The following is a 23,814-nucleotide window of genomic DNA, read 5'->3' as shown; positions in this document are numbered from 1 at the left end:
CGATTCATATCTATCAGGAGACCCCTCTCGTGATTGTCGCTGAGAATGTTGTGGCGAAGGAGGGGGAGTCCTGTCACCTTGTTGGTTCAACTGTTGTGGATCTTCTTAGAGTGGTAAATTTTGTTGGTTATTGTCGTTGACATTTGACATGATTGTTTTCGATAAAGAATCGATTTGGAAAGCAGAAGATTATCAGATTCCCAATAACGAAACCAATTTGTTTAACCAAAAAATAAAAATTTCGGTCAAAGCTTACTTTTAGAAGAATTCAGGTTACTGATAATAAAATGTAAAAAAAATAAGAGAAATTGATTTTTTTGATAGAAGAATAAGCAAAAGAAAGCAAAGTAAATAGTGTTTTCCAATAATATTCTGTCCCTTTACAAATATTATTTCTCTTCTTTTATAGCTATTTCTAAGTAATATATTTTTTTCCTCTCATAACTGAGCCATTATGAGAATTTAATGGCATTAATGTAACATTATTACTGGTAATCGTAAATGTTTCGTAAAGATTCTATAACGTTTTCCATCATTGACGCTCATTAATCATGAATAACACGTATCTGTAGTTTTTGTTATCTAGGTTCATTCCTCTAATGTCTCTTCAAATTATCAAGAGGACTGAATAACCGTTCCTTCTTATTTTTTTGAATCTTTACCTGCACCTATTAAGGTTCATGCCTCTTCGACTATTCTTTGCCAGCTTCCTTTCTGTTATTGATCCACGTGTCTTGACGTGTCAACACTTATTTAATTCCAAATGTTAACTTGATTTTTCCCAATACAATAGCTTCCTATAAATGAGGAATTTGAATATCAAACTTAGTAAAATCAATTGTTCCCTAAAAATACTGCATCACAATTCCTATAAATAAGGAAACTTAATAAGAAAAAGTATCCATTGCATTTTTATTTGTATTCTCCTTCTCCACCACATTCTCAACAAACAATCCATTCTTTATCAAATTCTCCTTCTCTAGTAGTAGGAGAAATAATGTTTAAATAAAAAGTACCCAAAAAACAGAACAAAATAGATCATAATCAATATGTAACATGTAATAAAGATATGATGTATTGTATATTATATATACCAAGTGCCATATAAGTTTATATTATATAATGTATTGTATACTATATTGATTTGTAATATACATCCGATAAACTAAAGTAGTATTCTGCTATAAAAGGTATGTTGTGTTGTATACGTATACCAATGTCATATAAGTTTAATTTATTAGTAGTATACCTCGATTTCTGTCATGACCCCAACCCCGAATCCGGTCGTAATGGCGCCTCTCGCGAAGACAAGGCCAGCCTGTTTAACCCAATTCGCCTTTTAAAACAGTAAGCAACACAAAAAATAGTCTAAACATAATTAATAACCCTGAATAGTGGAAATAACGATAACAATGCGGAAAAATCCAACCCGACACAGCTCTAACCGGGATGTCACAAGTAACGAGCATCTATAGGCCATGATACAAGTCTGCTAAATCCAATATGTAGTACAAATGTTTGAAGGAAATAGAAATGACAAGATAGTAAAGTCACGGGGCTGCGGACGCCAACAACTACCTCGTAGTCTTTGAATATCGCCTGGAACTAGAGGAATCAGCACTTAGGAGCAGAACCAGCGACGCCTGAATCTGCACATGTGGTGCAGAGAGTAATGAGAGTACTCCAACCAAGTGAGTAATAAATATAAATAATGACTGAAGGTAAGAAAAGACGTAAGGCACAAGACATTCTATAATGAAGCAGTAAAATAATCACTTAACACAGTAAAACAGTGAAGAATCAAGTAAAAATCCCCTTTCAACAAGTAAAACAAGTAATTGATTGGTAAGTAAACAAATAGAAGTTCATCCCTCGGGCACAGTATCAACAAATCCGCCCCTCGGTCAACATCTCAAAACAGTACCAGCCCATCGGGCTCAATCTCAGAACAATGCCAGCCCCTCGGGCTCAATCTCACATCATAATGGGTACCCGCGCTCACTGGGGGTGTACAAACTCCGGGAGGGGTCCCTTATGGCCCAAGCGCAATATCAAGCTATCTCGTGACATCAAGTCTAGGCCCTCGGCCTCATATCAATCAAGACACCTCGTGGCGTATATATGTATCTCAGGCCCTTGGCCTCATATCAGTACCAGTGTATCCTCACAACTAGGCCCTCGGCCTTACTCAGTCCGAAAATTATCACAAGCCCCTCGGGCAATAGTAAAACAGTATCTCTCAGCCCAAAACATCATAAAATATCATTTAAGTCTCAAAACTGAGGAAAAAAATGACTGAGTAGTAAAACGGTGGAAAAATAACGGGACTAAGTTCAAGAAATAAGTCAAAACAATGAGGAAATGGTAATAAAAATCCCCGAATGGGTTCAAATAGTTGGCACGAAGCCCAAATATGACAATTAGCCCAAATCATGATGATAGCTAATACGTTTCAGTCAAATACGTGGTAAAATCATCAATCGGGACGGAGCAAGTCACAATCCCCAATAGTGCACGACCCCACGCTCGTCATCAAGCGTGTGTCTCACCTCAATATAGCACTACGATGTGCAATCTGGGGTTTCAAACCCTTAGAGCATCATTTACAATCATTACTCACCTCGAACCGGCTAAATCTCTAGCTCGCGCAGCCTTTGCCCCTCAAATCGTCCTCCACGCGCATCGAATCTGTCCAAAATCAGAACGAATACGTCACAATATGCTAAGAGAACAAAGCCCAAGTGAAAACAATCAAAAAATACCAAAAATCCCGAAATTGGCCAAACTCGAGCCCCGAGCCACTTCTCGAAACTCAGAAATTTTTGCATCAATAGATTCCTCATCTCTCCACGAGTCTACACATATCAAGAATACCAAAATCGGAGTTCAAATGACCCCTCAAATCCTCAATTTAAGGCCTCTTAAACTCAAGCCCTAATCCCCCACTTTTAGCCTTTTAATTCCTTTAATTTCAGTCTTAATCCATGAAATACTACCATGGAAATGTGTTTTCGGTCCAAAATCCTTACCTTAATGAAGTTCCCTTGAAATACTTCTTCCAAATCGTCCAAAAGCTCTCAAGCCGAAGTCAAAAATGGTAGAATAACTCAAACTCGCGATATTGAAATAACTTATATGTTCTGCCCAGGCATACTTGCATTTGCGGTCCAAAATCCTCTTCTGCGGTACCGCGTTTGCGGTTAACACTCCGCTTCTGCTGAAATCACTGAAGTCGGCCACTGTCGCATCTGTGATCCTTCTTCCACATTTGCAGTTCTGCAGATGCGGCCCCCATAATCGCATTTGCAGTTTCCTGACACTCCCCTCCAAACCCGCTTCTGCGGCTTCTCCTTTGCACATGTGGCGCCGCACCTGCGGCCCCCAAACCGCAGGTGCGAAAACATCAGAAGCAACAAATATCTGCAATCTCTTAAGTCTCAAATCTTCCCGTTAACCATTTGAAATCACTCTGAAGCCCCTTGGACCTCAACCAACAGCACAAACGTGACCCAATACCTTATTCAAACTTGTTCCAATCATCAAAACACCTGAAACGACATCAAATCAACCAAAACACCTCAGATTCAAGCCTAAGTTTCTAAAATCTTTCCGAAATACGCTTTCGATCAAAAACCCAACCAAACCACGTTTGAATGACCTAAAATTTTACACACACCTACCAAAAAACATAATGAAGCTACTGGAACTCTCGGAATTCCATTCCAAACCCTATATCAAAATCTCTCCTATCTATCGGAAATCGCCAAAATGAACACATCGCCAATTCAAGCTTAATTCTACTCCGAACCTCCAGAACCCATTCAAATCACGCTCCTAAGTCACAAATCACGCTCCTAAGTCACAAATCACCTCCCGAAGCTAACCAAACCACTAGAACTCACATCTGAGCCCTCTAACACATAAGTCAACATCTGATTGAACCAACTTAAACCTTCTTAAAAGAGACTAAGTGTCTCATTTCTTACCAAATCCTCTCCAAACTCAAACTAATCAACCCGATCATATAAGACACGGATAACGAAGCATAAGGAAGCAGTAATAGGGGAAAATGGAGTGGTAACTCATGATACGACTAGCCAGGTCATCACATCCTCCCCAACTTAAACAAACGTTCGTCCTCAAACGAGTCAAGAAACATACATGAAGCCTCAAACAGGTGAGGATATCTGCTCTACATCTCCCGCTCGGTCTCCTAAGTAGCCTCCTCCACGGGCCGACCACTGCACTGCACTTTCACTGAAGCTATATCCTTCGACCTTAATTTCCGAACTTGATGACCCAAAATAGCTACTGGCTCCACATCATAAGTCAAATCATCATCCAACTGAACCGTGCTGAAATCCAAAACATGAGACGGATCCCCAACATACTTCCGGAGCATAGAAACATGAAATATCGGATGCACACTCGACAAGTTGGGTGGCAAAGCAAGCTCATAAGCCACCTCCCCAATCCTCCGAAGCACCTCAAAAGGCCCAATGAACCGAGGACTCAATTTCCCTTTCTTCCCAAATCTCATAACACCCTTCATGGGTGAAACCTTCAACAGAACCTTCTCGCCAACCATGTCGGACACATCTCGAACCTTCCTATCAACATAACTCTTTTGCCTCGACTGCGCTGTATGAAGCCTCTCCTGAATCACCTTTACCTTCTCCAAAGCATCCTGCACAAAGTTAGTCCCCAATAGCCTAGCCTCACCGGGCTCGAACCAACTAATTGGAGATCTACACCGCCTCCCATACAAAGCCTCATATGGAGCCATCTGAATACTCGACCGGTAGCTGTTGTTATAAGCAAACTCTGCAAGCGGTAGAAACTCATCCCATGATCCTCCGAAATCAATGACACAAGCGCGCAACATGTCCTCCAATATCTGAATAGTGTGCTCGGACTGCCCGTCCGTCTGAGGATGAAAAGTTGTGCTCAACTCCACCTGAGTACCCAACTCTCTCAGCACGACTCTCCAAAACTGCAAAGTAAACTGAGTACCTCTATCTGAAATGATGGAAACCGGAACACCATGCAAACGAACAATCTCCTGGATATATATACCCGCCAACTACTCTGAAGAATAAGTAGTACACATAGGAATGAAGTGCGCGGACTTGGTCAGCCGATCCACAATCACCCAAATAGCATCGAACTTCTTCAAAGTCCGTGGAAGTCCAACAACAAAGTCCATAGTGATTCTCTCCCACTTCCACTCAGGAATATCCATCTGCTCTAGCAAGCCACCCGGTCTCTGATGCTCATATTTCACCTGTTGACAATTGAGATACCGAGATACAAATCCCACAATATCTTTCTTCATTCTTCACCACCAATAGTGCTGCCTCAAATCCTGATACATCTTCGCGGTACCCGGATGAATGGAATACCGTGAGCTATAGGCCTCCTCTAGAATCAACTCCCAAAGCCCATCCACATTGGGCATGCAAATCCGGCCATGCATCCTCAACACTCCATCATCACCAACGGTCACATCTCTAGCATCGTCATACTAGCGCTCTCTGATGCGATCATATAAGGAAGACTGAGAAACCACACAAGCCAACACCCTACTGGGCTCCGAATATCTAACCTTACGAACTGATTGGCCAAGTCCTGAACATCAACTACAAGAGGTCTCTCCGCAACTGGAATATATTCCAAACTCCCCATACTCACTACCTTTAAGCTCAAAGCATCGGCCACCACATTGGCCTTTCCCGGATGGTATAATATAGTGATATCATAATCCTTAAGCATCTCCAACCATCTCTGTGGCCTCAAATTAAGATCCTTTTGCTTGAATAAATGCTGAAGACTGCGATAATCAGTGAACACCTCACAAGATACGCCATACAAGTAATGCCTCCAAATCTTCAATGCATGAACTATGGCAACCAACTCCAAATCATGAACGGGGTAGTTCTTCTCATGGGGATTCAACTGACGAGAAGCATAAGCAATAACTCTACCCTCCTGCATCAGCACACAACCAATCCCAACTCTCGAAGCATCACAATACATGATATATGAACCTGAAGCTGATGGCAAAACCAACACTGGAGCTATGGTCAAAGCTGGCTTGAGCTTCTGAAAGCTCTCCTCACACTCGTCCAACCATACAAATGAGATACCCTTCTAAGTCAACTTGGTCAAGGGCGATGCGATAGATGAGAATCCCTGAACAAACCGGCGATAATAGCCTGCCAAACCAAGAAAGTTGCGAATCTCTATGGCTGAGGATGGTCTAGGCCAACTGTGAACCGCCTATATCTTCTTCGGATCAACCTGAATACCCTTGTTGGACACCACGTGCCCTAAGAAAGCTACTGAACTGAGCCAAAACTCACACTTGGAGAATTTTGCATAAAGCTTCTCCTCCTTTAATCTCTGCAACACAACTCTCAAATGCTCCGCATGCTCCTCCTGACTACGTGAATATAACAGAATATCATCAATGAAGAATATGACGAATGAATTGAAATAAGGCCGGAACATGCTGTTCATCAAATGCATGAACGTTGTTGGGGCATTGGTCAGCCCAAAAGACATCACCAAGAACTCATACGGACCATATCGGGTACTGAAAGCCGTCTTAAGAATATCTGAATCCCTGATATTCAACTAGTGATAACCCGAACGAAGATCAATCTTGGAGAACACCCTCACTCCCTGAAGCTGATCAAATAAATCATCAATGTGAGGCAAAGGATACTTGTTCTTAATTGTTACCTTGTTCAATTGCCTATAATCAATGCATATTCTCATTGTGCCATCCTTCTTCTTCACAAACAGAACCAGCGCACCCCAAGGTGACATACTAGGCCGAATGAACCCCTTATCTAGGAGCTCCTGAAGTTGCTCCTTTAACTCCTTCAACTCCGCTGGTGCCATACGATACGGCGGAATAGAAATGGGTTGAGTGCCCGGCACCAGGTCAATACCAAAATCAATATCCCTGTCCAGTGGCATGCCTGGTAGGTCTGTAGGAAACATATCGGGAAAATCCCTCACAACTAAAATAGAATCAATACTGGGAGTCTTAGCTCCGACATCCCTCACAAATGCTAGATATGAAAGACAACCTTTCCCAACCATACATTGGGCCTTCAAGAAAGAGATCACTCTAATAGAAACGTAATCAGTCAGACCTCGCCACTCGATCCGTGGAACACCCGGCATAGCCAATGTGACTGTCTTAGCATGACAGTATAGAATAGCACGACACAGAGATAGCCAATCCATGCCCAAAATGACATCAAAATCCACCATGCTAAGTAGTAATAGATCCACTCGGGTGTCCATACCCCCAATAGTCACCACACACGACCGGTACATACGGTCTACAACAACAGTATCGCCCACTAGGGTTGATACATGAACAGGTAAAGCAAGAAACTCACGGGGTATACCCAAATAATGAGAAAAATGCGAGGACACATAAGAAAAGGTGGAACCGAGATCAAATAATATAGAGGCATCTCTATGGTAGACTGAAACAATACCTATAATGACAACATCTGAAGCAATAGCATCCGGTCTACTTTGGATAGAATAGAAATGAGCCTGACCGCCCCCTGATCGACCTCCCCCTCTGGGGCGACCCTTGGCTGACTGACCTCCACCCCTAGCTGGCTGAGCGGGTGGTGGTGAAGGAACTGGCGCTGAAGCCGAAGACTGACCCCTCTGCTGAGAAGAGCTAGCAACACGATGAGGACACTGCCTCCACATGTGTCCCATCTCGCCAAACTCATAACAACTCCCAGGTGCTGGAGAAGGGGACTAAAGGGAACCCCTCGCACGGGAGTGACTAGCAGATGCACTCAGCATAGAAGAGCCCTGAGATGATGGGGCACGAGATGAACTCTGAGCTATAAGGGCACTGAATGATGACTAGCCCTACTGAGATCCATGATAACCATGAGCTGAAGATGCCCCACTATAACTTGGGGGGCTGACTAAGCAGGCCTAAATGAATGGCCTCTACCATGCTGAAACGGGCCCCTCGAAGGAGCACCACTATAACTGCCCGATCCTCGAGGCCTCTTGGCCTTCCTCTCCTCTCGCTCCTGAGAGCGAACCGACTCAATCTCACGAACGATATCAACCACCTCCTCGAACGTAGCACCCATCACTATCTCTCTGGTCATAAGAATACGGAGATGATAAGTAAGGCCATCAACAAATTTCCCGATCCTCTCTCAATCTGTCGAAACCGACCAGATGGTATGACGAGCCAACTTAAAAAACCTCGACTCATACTATGACACAGTCATATCCCCCTGTCGCAACAACTCAAACTGTCTTCGCAGCTCCTCTCTGCGGAACTGCGGCACATACTTCTCTAGGAAGAGAACGGAGAACTATTGCCAAGTAAGGGGTACTGCACCAACAGGCCTACGTTTCTCATACGCCTCCCACCAAGTGAAGGCAGCCCCAGAAAACTGAAAGGTAGTAAATCCCACACTACTAGTCTCAAGAATGCCTGCTGTACGAAGCATCCGCTGGCACTTATCCCAGAAACCCTGGGCATCTTCGCCCTCTGCTTCGCTAAATGTCGGAGGCTGGAGTCTACCAAACCTCTCAAGTCGACGCTGCTCATCATCCGGCATAATTGGTACTACAAACTCCTGAGCTGGTACAACCAGCTGGGCTGGAGATTCCCCCGGCGTCTGAAGTCCCTGCACTACCTGCTCAAGTGTGCGAGCAGCGGGAGTTTGATTGCCTTCCCCGACCTGTGAAGTAGCTGCGGCTGTAGTGGATGAAACCGCCTGAGCCAGGCCAGTGCAAACTGATAAGATCTGTGCCAAGCCCTTCTGAAGACCCGGGATCACGATGGGCACAGCTGGTGCCTGAACTGGTGCTGTTGGAGCATCCATAGCTGGAGCCTGATCCTGAGCTAGGGTAGCTGGTGGATCTACAAGTGCTGCCCTTGTTGCTCTGCCTCTGCCACGACCACGACCGTGTCCACGACTTCTGGTGGCCTCAGCTGGTGGCACTGGTGGTTTTCTTCCCCGTCTGGTAGCTCGTGTCCTCACCATCTGTGAGAGAATAAAATAACAGAACTTTAGTACTCGGACCAACAATTTCACACGACAAGAATTTCAAGAATATGAAGTTTTTCCTAAAGGTTCTACAGCCTCTCAAGGATAAATACAAACGTCTTCGTACCGATCTGCGAGACTCTACTAAACCTGCTTATGACTCATGAGACCTATGTAACCTAGGCTCTGATACTAACTTGTCACGACCCCAACCCCGAACACGGTCGTGATGGCGCCTTTCGTGAAGACAAGTCCAGCCAGTTTAACCCAATTCGCCTTTTAAAATAGTTAAGCTACACAAAAATAGTCTAAACATAATTAATAACCATGAATAGAGGAAATAACGATAACAATGCGGAAAAATCCAACCCGACACAGCCCTAACCGGGGTGTCACAAGTCACGAGAATCTATAGGCCATGATACAAGTCTGCTAAATCCAATATGTAGTACAAATGTTTGAAGGAAATAGAAATGACAAGATAGTAGAGACACGGGGCTGCGGACGCCAACAGCTACCTCGTAGTCTCCGAATACCGCCTGGAACTGGAGGAATCAACACTCAAGAGTGGAACCAGTGATGCCTGAATCTGCATATATGGTGCAGGGAGTAATGCGAGTACTCCAACCCAGTGAGTAATAATATAAATAATGACTGAAGGTAAGAAAACACGTAAGGCACAAGGCATTCTATAATGAAGCAGTAAAATAATCACTTAACACTGTAAAATAGTGAAGAGTCAAGTAAAAATCCCCTTTCGACAAGTAAAACAAGTAATTGATAGGTAAGTAAACAAATAGAAGTTCGCCCCTCGGGCACAGTATCAACAAATCCGCCCCTCAGGCAACATCTCAGAACAGTACCAGCCCCTCAGGCACAATCTCAGGAAAATGCCAGCCCTTCGAGCTCAATCTCACATCACAATGGGAACCCGCACTCACTGGGAGGGGCCCCTTACGGCCCAAGCGCAATATCAAGCCATCTCGTTGCATCAAGTCTAGGCCCTCAGCCTCATATCAATCAAGCCACCTCGTGGCGTATATATGTATCTCAGGTCCTCGGTCTCATATCAGTACCAATGTATCCTCACAACTAGGCCCTCGGCCTTACTCGGTCCGAAAATTATCACAAGCCCCTCGGGCAATAGTAAAACAGTATCTCTCTGCCCAAAACATCATTTAAAATATAATTTAAGTCTCAAAACTGAGTAAAAAAAATGGGTGAGTAGTAAAACGGTGGAAAAATTACGGGATTGAGTTCAAGAAATAAGTCAAAATAGTGAGGAAATGGTAATAAAAATCCCCGAATGGGTTCAAATAGTTGGCACGAAGCCCAAATATGGCAATCAACCCAAATCATGATGATATATAATACGTTTCAGTCAAATACGCGGTAAAATCATCAATCAGGATGGACCAAGTCATAATCCCCAATAGTGCACGACCCCACGCTCGTCATCAAGCGTGTGTCTCACCTCAATATAGCACTACGATGTGCAATTCGGGGTTTCAAACCCTCCGAGCATCATTTACAATCATTACTCACCTCGAACCGGCTAAATCTCTAGCTCGCGACACCTTTGCCCCTCGAATCGGCCTCCACGCGCGTCGAATCTATCCAAAATCAGAACGAATACGTCATAATATGCTAAGGGAACAAAGCCCAAGTGAAAACAATCAAAAAATACCAAAAATCTCGAAATTGGCCAAACCGAGCCCTGTGCCCACTTCTCGAAACTCAGAAATTTTTGCAACAATAGATTCCTCATCTCCCCACAAGTCTATGCATATCAAGAATACCAAAATCGGAGTTCAAATGACCCCTCAAATCCTCAATTTAAGGCTTCTTAAACTCAAGCCTTAATCCCCCATGTTTAGCCTTTTAATTCCTTTAATTTCAGTCTTAATCCATGAAGTACTACCATATAAATGTGTTTTAGGTCCAAAATCCTTACCTTAATGAAGTTCCCTTGAAATCCCTCTTCCAAACCGTCCAAAAGCTCTCAAGCCGAAGTCAAAAATGGTGGAATAACTCAAACTCGCGAAAATGAAATAACTTATATGTTCTGCGCAGGCATACCCGTATCTACGGTCCAAAATCTTCTTTTGCGGTTAACACTCCACTTCTGCGGAAATCACTAAAGCCGGCCACTGCCGCATCTGCGATCCTTCTTCCACATTTGCGGTTCCGCAAATGCAGCCCCCACAACCGCATTTGAGGTTTCCTGAACTCACCTCCAAAACCTTTTCTGCGGCTTCTCCTTCGCACATGCGGCGCCGCACCTACGGCCCACAAACCGCAGGTGCAAAAACACCAAAAGCAGCAAATTTCTGTAATCTTTTTAGTCTCAAATCTTCCCGTTAACCATGCAAAATTACTCCGAGGCCCCCGGGACCTCAACCAAAAGCACAAACATGACCCAATACCTTATTCAAACTTGTTTCAATCATCAAAACACCTCAAACGACATCAAATCAACCAAAACACCTCGGATTCAAGCCTAAGTTTCTAAAATCTTTTCGAAATGCTCTTTCGGTCAAAAACCCAACCAAACCACGTCCGAATGACCTGAAATTTTACACACACCTCCCAAAAGACATAACGAATCTACTGCAACTCTCAGAATTCCATTCCGACCCCTATATCAAAATCTCGCTTGGTAACCGGAAATCGCCAAAATGAACACTTCGCCAATTCAAGCTTAATTCTACTCCGAACCTCCAAAGCCCATTCCGATCATGCTCCTAAGTCACAAATCACCTCCTGAAGCTAACCGAACCACCAGAACTCACATCCGAGCCCTCTAACACATAAGTCAATATCCGGTTGACTTTTCCAACTCAAACCTTCTTAAAAGAGACTAAGTGTCTCATTTCTTGCCAAATCCTCTCCGAACTTAATCTAATCAACCTGATCAAATAAAACACGGATAACGAAGCATAAGGAAGCATAAATGGGGGAAAATGGAGCGGTAACTCATGAGACGACTGGCCGGGTCGTCACAGTTTCCCACCCCCCTTGTATACATTTGATGAAGTAAAGTGATACTATACAATGAAGGTATATTGTATTGTATAATTATATACATTTTCATATAAGTTTATACTATAAAATATATTATATTATTGTATTTCAAAATCGAAAGGTGCTAGCTGAGCCTGCCATCTAGCAAATATTAATTTTGAAGCATCGTGCTTAAAATCTTTGTCAAACATGTATTTAACAAATTGAGCATCAGTTTTTATCAAAAACTTTTGGTTGTATAAGTCATCTTGAAATTTTAATACACACTTAACAATTGTTAACATTTCATGCGCCACAGTAGCGTATTTCTTCTGGGCTTCGGTCCATTTACCAGAGTGAAATCTTATTAAGTATTCACTCTTATTATTGGGATTTACTTGTTTCAAAATCCGCACGGCCATCCAGATCTAGCTGCTTTAGTACACTTTAAAGGTTGGCGGTAGTCCGCACGACCAATAAGGATTCGAAATATACGGAAATTCTATTATAGTTTAATGACTGTATGGAAGGATCTATATCCTTTTACCCAAGCAAGGGGCCTGTCTAAGCCCGATACATACTCTTACTGAGCCCATGTGTCTAGCAGTTCTAACTGTGAAAGAGGTAGCCCTTTTGACAACTTCAGCGGGCTTTAATGTCACAGCTGGCTAGACGTAGCCACTAAGGCAAAGCCAATAAGAGTAGTACCAGAACCGACTGTACCACCATCTTGGAACCAAATCAAGAAACTATATTAAAATTTCTTTATATTTTGAAAGAGTCTGGATTCTTCATGGTTAATATGCAAGAGAAATTAGTTCTTCAACATAGATATGAATCCGTTTAGCCGTACATAGTCACGGCTAGGGAGAGAGACTAGAAATACTAAAAAGAAAAATAAAAATATGTACCTTGTAGGCCGAGAAGCAAGGCCCTGAAGATGAACTCCAAAACTTTTATTAATTCTTCAACTTGATTTACAAACTATAAACTAAACTATATACTAAATGTTTACAAAGGTGGTTGGTTGAGAGAGAGAGAGAAAGAGTAGAGAGAGAGGGGGGTTCCGGCTCTTCCTTCTTCAAATGAAGAAGCATCCTTATATAACAAAAAAAAATCTTGAATAGTAAAATGGGTCCCACATCTGGGTCCCTACACAGTGTTTTTACTGTAGATAAACAGTGTTTCTACTGTGGATGAACAGTGTATCTACTGTTTAAGTGGGTCCTGGCGGCTGATAAGCTGTCAAGTCTTCTTTTTGTCCAAATTGTGCATTTGTTGGAGGAATTCTTCCACCTTGTCGATATCTCTGTCAGATAATATCATTTCTGGCTGTATAGGTTGTGTATCTTCTACGAGGTCATCACCACTCGTTTCACTTCTCATCGAAGTGTCTGATTTTTCGCACTGATCTAGTGATTGGAGCAGATTTCTTTTCAATCCTTCTAAGTATTGATTTATCAAATCAATTTTATCTCCGTCTTGGATTGATATTCTCCGAGCAATATGTTTAACAGTGCTTTCTTCTATTATCCTCTTTTGAGGGGCCGTTACATATAAATTGGACTTGTGTTTTAATAGAATCTAATAATTCTTGTCCATATAACGTCTTTGTTTTGGGATCAGTCTTCATCAATTTGTCCCAAAAATTATTGTAGAATACCCTATATAAACAAGGGATTTGTTCTTCCGTATAACCTAATTCCGGAGTCCATTTATGGATCCAGGGGATTGAAAATTCAATAAAGAAGTAGATTTGATCAATTTTTTCTAGGTAGCAGATATGATCTGCGTGATATAACTCTGTTAAGAACGGCGAAGCTTTTGTCCATTCTTTGTATAACTTTAGAAATGGTTCGGGCAAAATCTTGGTAGTAGGACCGTGGTATGACCACCAGTTTAAAAACCAGTTAGGGATAGGTCCTGTAAATACCTTTGCGCATACTTTGATAAACCAAGTATGCTTATGTCTCTCATTGTTATAATAAAGCACCCTATCAAATGCTTGAATATAATCCCAATAAGTGAAATTCATAGGTGATTTATTAAGGCTTATCTGCCTTTCTTTCATTGTTGAAATACCCCATTCTTCAACAGATATAATCTGTTTGATAATGACTTTTGAAAAGTTATAAACATTTTCATTCGTGTTATAACCCGAAAAGTGCTGGAATTCTGCACTACCTGTACTGATCAGGATAGTTTCATAATAGGTGCGGGTTTTATATGATTCACCCGGATAGTATAATCCATTAATCAGATATCTCTGAAATATTTTCCACGGTTCTTCTTTTCTCTGAATCTCAGAGTTTTCAAGGAGAAATATCATTTCTCTCTTTGGTAACTTTTCATATGACTTGATATCGTCATTGTCTTCCTCTTTAGCAATTGAAGCAAAAGTATCACTTTGCTTTTTGGATGCTAAATAAGCCTGCAGATGTCCATATAACGGACTATCTTCTGGAATATCTTCCAGATGTATAGAATGTCCCGAGGATTCTCCTGTATGCGGCACCTTTGAGTTTATCAAACTTTTTTCCTCTTTGTATTACTGGAGAGTTTGATGAGGATCTGTATGACGATCCCTGAGAATAAGTCCTACTAGGGGAAGATCTTCCCCTACCTCTGCCCCTGGTGACCCATGAAGGGTCCATTCTGCAGAAATTGCAAATCATTATTAATTAAAAAGGATAGCATAATTCTAGTGCTGATATCATCTTGACCGAAGGGACACACATTTTCAATTAACTGAAGAATATCAATAACTTCTTGAAAATTAGAGTGTTCTTCTTCCCTTGTTTTAATTATGTCAGCCATAATTATATCAAGTATAACTTCTTGTAAGTCTCTATTTAATTTAATCACTTTAAGAATAGTGATCAATACCTTATCATCAAAAAACATGGTATAATAATTCATAATCTATTCTAAATATTCCCGGGATAGAAAATCCGGAAGGGAATTATCAATTCCTTTTTTGTATTGTATTTCAAAATCGAAAGGTGCTAGCTGAGCCTGCCATCTAGCAAATATTAATTTTGAAGCATCGTGCTTAAAATCTTTGTCAAACATGTATTTAACAGATTGAGCATCAGTTTTTATCAAAAACTTTTGGTTGTATAAGTCGTCTTGAAATTTTAATACACACTTAACAATTGTTAACATTTCATGCGCCACAGTAGCGTATTTCTTCTGGGCTTCGGTCCATTTACCAGAGTGAAATCTTATTAAGTATTCACTCTTATTATTGGGATTTACTTGTTTCAAAATCCCTCCATATCCAACATTAGACGCATCTGTCTCGATAATCTTTTGCCAAGTAGGATTGGCAAGGGTTAAACAAGGTAAAGATTTAACACGCCCTTTAATACTTTTGACTAACTCAGTATGTTGGTTAGTCCAAGGGTGTTTATGATCTTTCTTCAGCCGATCGTATAGAGGGGCTAGATCTCGTGACAAACTTTTATAAAAAGGGGATATATAATTCAGACTTCCCAAAAATCTTTGTAATTGAGTCCTGTCAGTGATAACATCAGGAAATTTTGAGGCAAAATCAATAGATCTTTGTATTGGGGTAATTTTTCCCTGGCAAATATTATGACCTAGAAAACGAACATTTGTTTGGAATAGATTCATCTTAGATTTAGAAATTACTAAACCATTTTGTATAACAATTTTCTTGAAAATATCAAGATGCTTGATATGCATCTCCAAAGTTTTGGAAAATACTAATATGTCGTCAATATATACGATGATAAAATTCAAATATGGGTTAAAAATATCATTCATAATTTTTTGAAATTCAGAAGGGGCATTTTTTAAACCAAATGGCATAACATTCCATTCATATTGCCCAAATGGAACATTGAAAGCAGTTCTATAAGTATGCTCTTTAAATATTTGAATTTGCCAATAACCAGATTTTAAATCAAATTTTGAAAATATATTGGCGTCATATAACCTAGATAGCAAGTCCCTTTTATTAGGGATAGGATACCTAATCCATTTTAGATGTTTATTTAATGGTTTATAATTTATAACTAAGCGAGGAATACCTCGTTCCTTTTCTGCCGCATTATTAACATAAAAGGCAGAACATGACCAAGGAGATTTTGAGGGTTTTATCAAACCCTTTTGTAACAAACTATCAATCTCGTTTTTGCAGAATTCAACTAGCTCAGCATTCATCTGGCAAGGTCGAGATTTAGTAGGAATATCATCCTCAGAGAAGGTTTCTTCGTATGGAAGAGTTACAATATGCCTTTTCCTGTTCCAAAAGGCACTAGGGTGATCGGCGCAAACATCAACGGCCATTTTTTCAGCAATCAATTTAATCTTCTGCTGAACTTTTGCAGATTGTATAGTATCGAATATATTCATACTAAGAATTTCTAATTGTAATGAATCAACATGCCTTTGTTTCATATTAATCAAGGCATTAATATCTCTAGTTACGGGATCTGTAACAAAGGAATAGCTTATCTTTTTATCTTGATAAGTAGCAGAAAAACCATGTTCATCTATATTATTAAACGGATAAATAGCATTAATAAAAGGTGTTCCAAGTATGATTGGAGGGTATAACTGGTTTTTTACCAAAAAGAAGAAATGTGGAATACAGACTTTATTCTGGCAAATATGAGTATTAGGCAATTTGTACTCTATATCTAAAGCATGACCAGAAGCGGATTTCACCAAATGAGTAGTCTTTTGAAAATATCTAGTAGGAATCAATCCTTCCTGAATGCAGCTTACATCTGCACCACTATCAATCATAGCTATATCAGTTATAGAAAAATTATTATCAATCAAAATAGTACATTTAATATACCATTTGTGTGCAGTAATAATTTGCATCATACCTAAAAATAAATCAGATTTTTCATCAGAAATTTCTTTTCCTTTATCATTAGAAAAATCAGAAAATCCTTTAGTCGAAGATTCAGGTAGAGAATTATTTTTCTCAATTTGAGTAATACGGTGATCGCAAATCATTTGATTTTGCTTAAGAGACTTAATATCTCTTTTCATATTTTTGATTTCTTCTTTTAAATCATCAAAAGAAGTATCTCGACTAGGAGTACTGGACTTTTGAAGTCTTCTATTTATTTCAGATAAAGAATATGGTGCAAAGTGTTCAAATTCGTTTTTGTATTTTTCAACAGATTTTGAACTACTAGAACTTGAACTTGCAGCTAAAGTAATAATTTTTTCACGAAGTTTTTCATCAGTAACTTCTTTTAAAAGTTCTATTACATTGTCAGATGTAATAGTTTTTATATTAAGATCATCAAATTGTGATTTCAATTTATAAAATTCGTCACTATCACAAGCACAAATATCACCTTTGCAAGCAGTGCAAGCAGTATCAACATTTTTATTATTATCAGAAAAATCAATTAACTCAACTTCAGCTTCAGATTCAGTCTCTGAGTAATAGTCAGATTCTGATCCCGAAGTGTATAACAAGCCATAAACCTTATCGTGTAACTCATCATCGAGTTCTAAGGTTTTTAGCTTTTGAAGCTTGCAGTTTGGAGAAATATGACCAAACTTTCCACACTTATAACACTTAATATCAGCGAGATCACGTTTGGATCTATTCTTCGCAAATCGAGTAGATTTCCTGTTCGCTTTTCTAGTATCACGTTCTTCCTTAGGCCTATATCTAGACCTCTTTTTCTTATACGGGCTATCCGGGTTAGGGTACCTATGATATTTGGTTTTCTTCTTCCTATTTTGAGTGGAAGTTCCGGGTAAACCAAACTGGGTACAAAAGTCACCTACTTGGGACCTTTCTTTAAGCTTATCTATCTTAAGCTGTCTAGAAAGTCTTAGCTCATTACATAATTTAAGACCTTCTTCTGTACAAACACCTATAAGCTTACCATAGGTATAATTATTATACAGAATCTCTCCGCAACTACCCTTTAACACATTCCTTACTCTTTCAGCAAATAAGGAAGGGAGGCCGTCTATAAACTTGGCTTTCCAGTGTTCATATCTATTCTCGGGTAGTTCCATAACTCTACTCATAAAAGTATCTTTATACCATCTAAATTCACTAAGGGTCTTACATCTAAGTCCATTAAGTAAAGTTCGGACGGTCTGATGATTTGAGGTAAATCTACCATTGAAATGCTCTAAAATTGTAAGTATAAGGGTATAAACTGCATCTTCTCTACCCACTACTAGAGCCATTCCTATGTTATCAACACCTTCGTCGGTTGCAGTAGCATTTATGACGAAAGCCTTTTCCTCTACAGATAAATGATTATCCCACCAGCCACGAAGTTGGCCAGTAAATCCTGCAATAATCATTTTGCAAATAGTTCTATCTGTATTTTTAACACTTTTACAGATAGTCGAATACATAAGCATTCTGTGTACGAGAATGGTTAATTGTCTATCAGTTAGACCATCAAGATTCCATTCATAAATTTCGGAACCGTTATAAGACGTATTAGTCTGATTCCAATCTCGTTCCTCAATCAACACATCTTGAGGAGTAGGACGAGGATAATAATAGGTCTGCATTCTTGGTTTATCAGCATACCTATGATTTTGTTTAACAATCCCTTTGAGTTTATTAAACTCTGACCAAGTCTCAGTTTTATAATCAGAAACGGTCTCCATTTTATCAGCAAATTTTTTTGATAAATCAATAGGTCTAATATTTAAACCAGAAAGCTTTTTATCTAAAAGCTGAGCTAAGTCATCAAGAGATTTAAATTTAAAATCCTGAATCTCAGGAGGTCTTTGAATATGAGTAAGAATGTTTTGATCAACTGTTTTACTTCCTGAAGTGGAGGCAATATCAGTTGGTCCTTTCTTAGTACCCATTTCTTTTATTAAAATAGTCAAATCATCAAGTTTTTTATCAAGAGAACCAATATGTTCTCCTAAAATTTTAACATATAAACCCAAATAATTGTTTTGAGAAATCAATTTATTAATTTCTGCAATACTAATAGCTGCCACATTATCATCAATAAATTTTTGAAAGGCAGTGAAAGTAATACCAGTATTATTAGGTAAAATAAAGGGAGCCTGAGGAGGATAAATTGCTTTAGTAATATTACCACTCCCGTCTTTATAAGATCTTTCTAATACCTTTATATAAAGAGGTAAATAAGTTGTTATAAACCAAGGAACAAAATACATAATTTGATTATGCAAGGCACAAGCTTCATAAAATTCTTGAGATATATTATTTAAATCATCTTTACTATAAGTATCAAAAAACCATGTTTTAAACTGGTTCCATTTTTCACTAAAAAATTCCTTTTGAATATAAATACGGGCCCGAGAACCGGGGCTAAAATCAATTTGGTGTGGAATCATTAAATATTATTGGGGTCGAAATCCATCTCGGATAAAGAAGGAATATCCTTATCTGAAATATTGTCATTATCTTGAACAATATTTGTTTGAGGGTTAATCTTAACCCTTTCAACCCTTTTAACCTTTTGATCAGGCTTATCACTAGCAATAGTGTGTAAAGAAGCCGCACGATTGCGAGCTGGACCGTAAACTGGTTCAACAGGGGAAATATGTTGAATAGCAGGTAGAAGTCTATGATTAGAAAATGAATGTCTATTATAAATAGTAGACTTATCATCAAATTGAATACAAATCCTACCATCTGGATTTTGAGTAACATGCGAAAATTCAGTATTTGACAAGTCGTTAGTAATCTGACTTGGGGATATGACTGAATTTAAAGTCCATGTAGTTGGAAAATTAATTTCCTCCCACCTGATAGGTCTCCTAGTGGTAACCTTGGACTTTGCAAAATTGGTTTCGACCAATATGGTCTGATCCGAAGTATCGTATAACTTACATCTAGGATTCAAAGTAGATAACAGTTTGAAATAAATCCTATAGGACAGACATATAAGTTCAGAACCAGGCGCATAATTATAACCATGCGTTTTCACATTTAAAGTCAAAGCATCAAGAATATTAACATCAGAAAGAGATAGTTGCAGATTGGGTTGAGTATTAAAATATACTGGACCATAGGCCACTGTAGATTCTATCGAACCCATTAGAGACTGTCTGAAATTCAGATTTCTAGCATCTCTAAGAGCTGCTAAAAAGGTCTGTGGTAATCCTTTAAGGGTTAAAGGTTTAAATGAAATTTGAACCATACCAATATTCACATAATGGTAATGATGTTTATATAAATCTATATCATGCTTGTTTAACAAACGAATAGTCTGTTCAGACGAATTTAATGCTAAAGACTGTTTAGTCGTTTTTATCAATTGTTTAGAAGAAAGTTTATCAAACCAACCATAATCATAAATGGTTTTTATAGAAACTTTAGGAATTGTCCATTTATTTAATAAATCAAGGTTTTGAGGTATATCTACCTCTTCAAGTCTAGTACTTTTAGTACTTGTTTCTCCCAGATCCATTCCAAAAGCTTCATATCTATGTTGAATCTTTCATATCTATTACACATTTACCATGAAAATTCCTAGGCTCTGATACCATTTTACACCAGGATCTAGGTAGGCGGGCGGTAGTCCGCACGGCCATCCAGATTTTACACCAGGATCTAGGTAGGCGGGCGGTAGTCCGCACGGCCATCCAGATCTAGCTGCTTTAGTACACTTTAAAGGTTGGCGGTAGTCCGCACGACCAATAAGGATTCGAAATATACGGAAATTCTATTATAGTTTAATGACTGTATGGAAGGATCTATATCCTTTTACCCAAGCAAGGGGCCTGTCTAAGCCCGATACATACTCTTACTGAGCCCATGTGTCTAGCAGTTCTAACTGTGAAAGAGGTAGCCCTTTTGACAACTTCAGCGGGCTTTAATGTCACAGCTGGCTAGACGTAGCCACTAAGGCAAAGCCAATAAGAGTAGTACCAGAACCGACTGTACCACCATCTTGGAACCAAATCAAGAAACTATATTAAAATTTCTTTATATTTTGAAAGATCCTGGTGTTAAATGGTATCAGAGCCTAGGAATTTTCATGGTAAATGTGTAATAGATATGAAAGATTCAACATAGATATGAAGCTTTTGGAATGGATCTGGGAGAAACAAGTACTAAAAGTACTAGACTTGAAGAGGTAGATATACCTCAAAACCTTGATTTATTAAATAAATGGACAATTCCTAAAGTTTCTATAAAAACCATTTATGATTATGGTTGGTTTGATAAACTTTCTTCTAAACAATTGATAAAAACGACTGAACAGTCTTTAGCATTAAATTCGTCTGAACAGACTATTCGTTTGTTAAACAAGCATGATATAGATTTATATAAACATCATTACCATTATGTGCATATTGGTATGGTTCAAATTGCATTTAAACCTTTAACCCTTAAAGGATTACCAGAGACCTTTTTAGCAGCTCTTAGAGATGCTAGAAATCTGAATTTCAGACAGTCTCTAATGGGTTCGATAGAATCTACAGTGGCCTATGGTCCAGTATATTTTAATACTCAACCCAATCTGCAACTATCTCTTTCTGATGTTAATATTCTTGATGCTTTGACTTTAAATGTGAAAACGCATGGTTATAATTATGCGCCTGGTTCTGAACTTATATGTCTGTCCTATAGGATTTATTTCAAACTATTATCTACTTTGAATCCTAGATGTAAGTTATACGATACTTCGGATCAGACCATATTGGTCGAAACCAATTTTGCAAAGTCCAAGGTTACCACTAGGAGACCTATCAGGTGGGAGGAAATTAATTTTCCAACTACATGGACTTTAAATTCAGTCATATCCCCAAGTCAGATTACTAACGACTTGTCAAATACTGAATTTTCGCATGTTACTCAAAATCCAGATGGTAGGATTTGTATTCAATTTGATGATAAGTCTACTATTTATAATAGACATTCATTTTCTAATCATAGACTTCTACCTGCTATTCAACATATTTCCCCTGTTGAACCAGTTTACGGTCCAGCTCGCAATCGTGCGGCTTCTTTACACACTATTGCTAGTGATAAGCCTGATCAAAAGGTTAAAAGGGTTGAAAGGGTTAAGATTAACCCTCAAACAAATATTGTTCAAGATAATGACAATATTTCAGATAAGGATATTCCTTCTTTATCCGAGATGGATTTCGACCCCAATAATATTTAATGATTCCACACCAAATTGATTTTAGCCCCGGTTCTCGGGCCCGTATTTATATTCAAAAGGAATTTTTTAGTGAAAAATGGAACAAGTTTAAAACATGGTTTTTTGATACTTATAGTAAAGATGATTTAAATAATATATCTTAAGAATTTTATGAAGCTTGTGCCTTGCATAATCAAATTATGTATTTTGTTCCTTGGTTTTATAACAACTTATTTACCTCTTTATATAAAGGTATTAGAAAGATCTTATAAAGACGGGAGTGGTAATATTACTAAAGCAATTTATCCTCCTCAGGCTCCCTTTATTTTACCTAATAATACTGGTATTACTTTCACTGCCTTTCAAAAATTTATTGATGATAATGTGGCAGCTATTAGTATTGCAGAAATTAATAAATTGATTTCTCAAAACAATTATTTGGGTTTATATGTTAAAATTTTAGGAGAACATATTGGTTCTCTTGATAAAAAACTTGATGATTTGACTATTTTAATAAAAGAAATGGGTACTAAGAAAGGACCAACTGATATTGCCTCCACTTCAGGAAGTAAAACAGTTGATCAAAACATTCTTACTCATATTCAAAGACCTCCTGAGATTCAGGATTTTAAATTTAAATCTCTTGATGACTTAGCTCAGCTTTTAGATAAAAAGCTTTCTGGTTTAAATATTAGACCTATTGATTTATCAAAAAAATTTGCTGATAAAATGGAGACCGTTTCTGATTATAAAACTGAGACTTGGTCAGAGTTTAATAAACTCAAAGGGATTGTTAAACAAAATCATAGGTATGCTGATAAACCAAGAATGCAGACCTATTATTATCCTCGTCCTACTCCTCAAGATGTGTTGATTGAGGAACGAGATTGGAATCAGACTAATACGTCTTATAACGGTTCCGAAATTTATGAATGGAATCTTGATGGTCTAACTGATAGACAATTAACCATTCTCGTACACAGAATGCTTATGTATTCGACTATCTGTAAAAGTGTTAAAAATACAGATAGAACTATTTGCAAAATGATTATTGCAGGATTTACTGGCCAACTTCGTGGCTGGTGGGATAATCATTTATCTGTAGAGGAAAAGGCTTTCGTCATAAATGCTACTGCAACCGACGAAGGTGTTGATAACATAGGAATGGCTCTAGTAGTGGGTAGAGAAGATGCAGTTTATACCCTTATACTTACAATTTTAGAGCATTTCAATGGTAGATTTACCTCAAATCATCAGACCGTCCGAACTTTACTTAATGGACTTAGATGTAAGACCCTTAGTGAATTTAGATGGTATAAAGATACTTTTATGAGTAGAGTTATGGAACTACCCGAGAATAGATATGAACACTGGAAAGCCAAGTTTATAGACGGCCTCCCTTCCTTATTTGCTGAAAGAGTAAGGAATGTGTTAAAGGGTAGTTGCGGAGAGATTCTGTATAATAATTATACCTATGGTAAGCTTATAGGTGTTTGTACAGAAGAAGGTCTTAAATTATGTAATGAGCTAAGACTTTCTAGACAGCTTAAGATAGATAAGCTTAAAGAAAGGTCCCAAGTAGGTGACTTTTGTACCCAGTTTGGTTTACCCGGAACTTCCACTCAAAATAGGAAGAAGAAAACCAAATA

This window comes from Nicotiana sylvestris, chromosome 6 (assembly GCF_000393655.2).
Source record: "Nicotiana sylvestris chromosome 6, ASM39365v2, whole genome shotgun sequence".
In the NCBI taxonomy this organism is placed as follows: Eukaryota; Viridiplantae; Streptophyta; class Magnoliopsida; order Solanales; family Solanaceae; genus Nicotiana; species Nicotiana sylvestris.
This window is presented reverse-complemented; position numbering follows the sequence as displayed.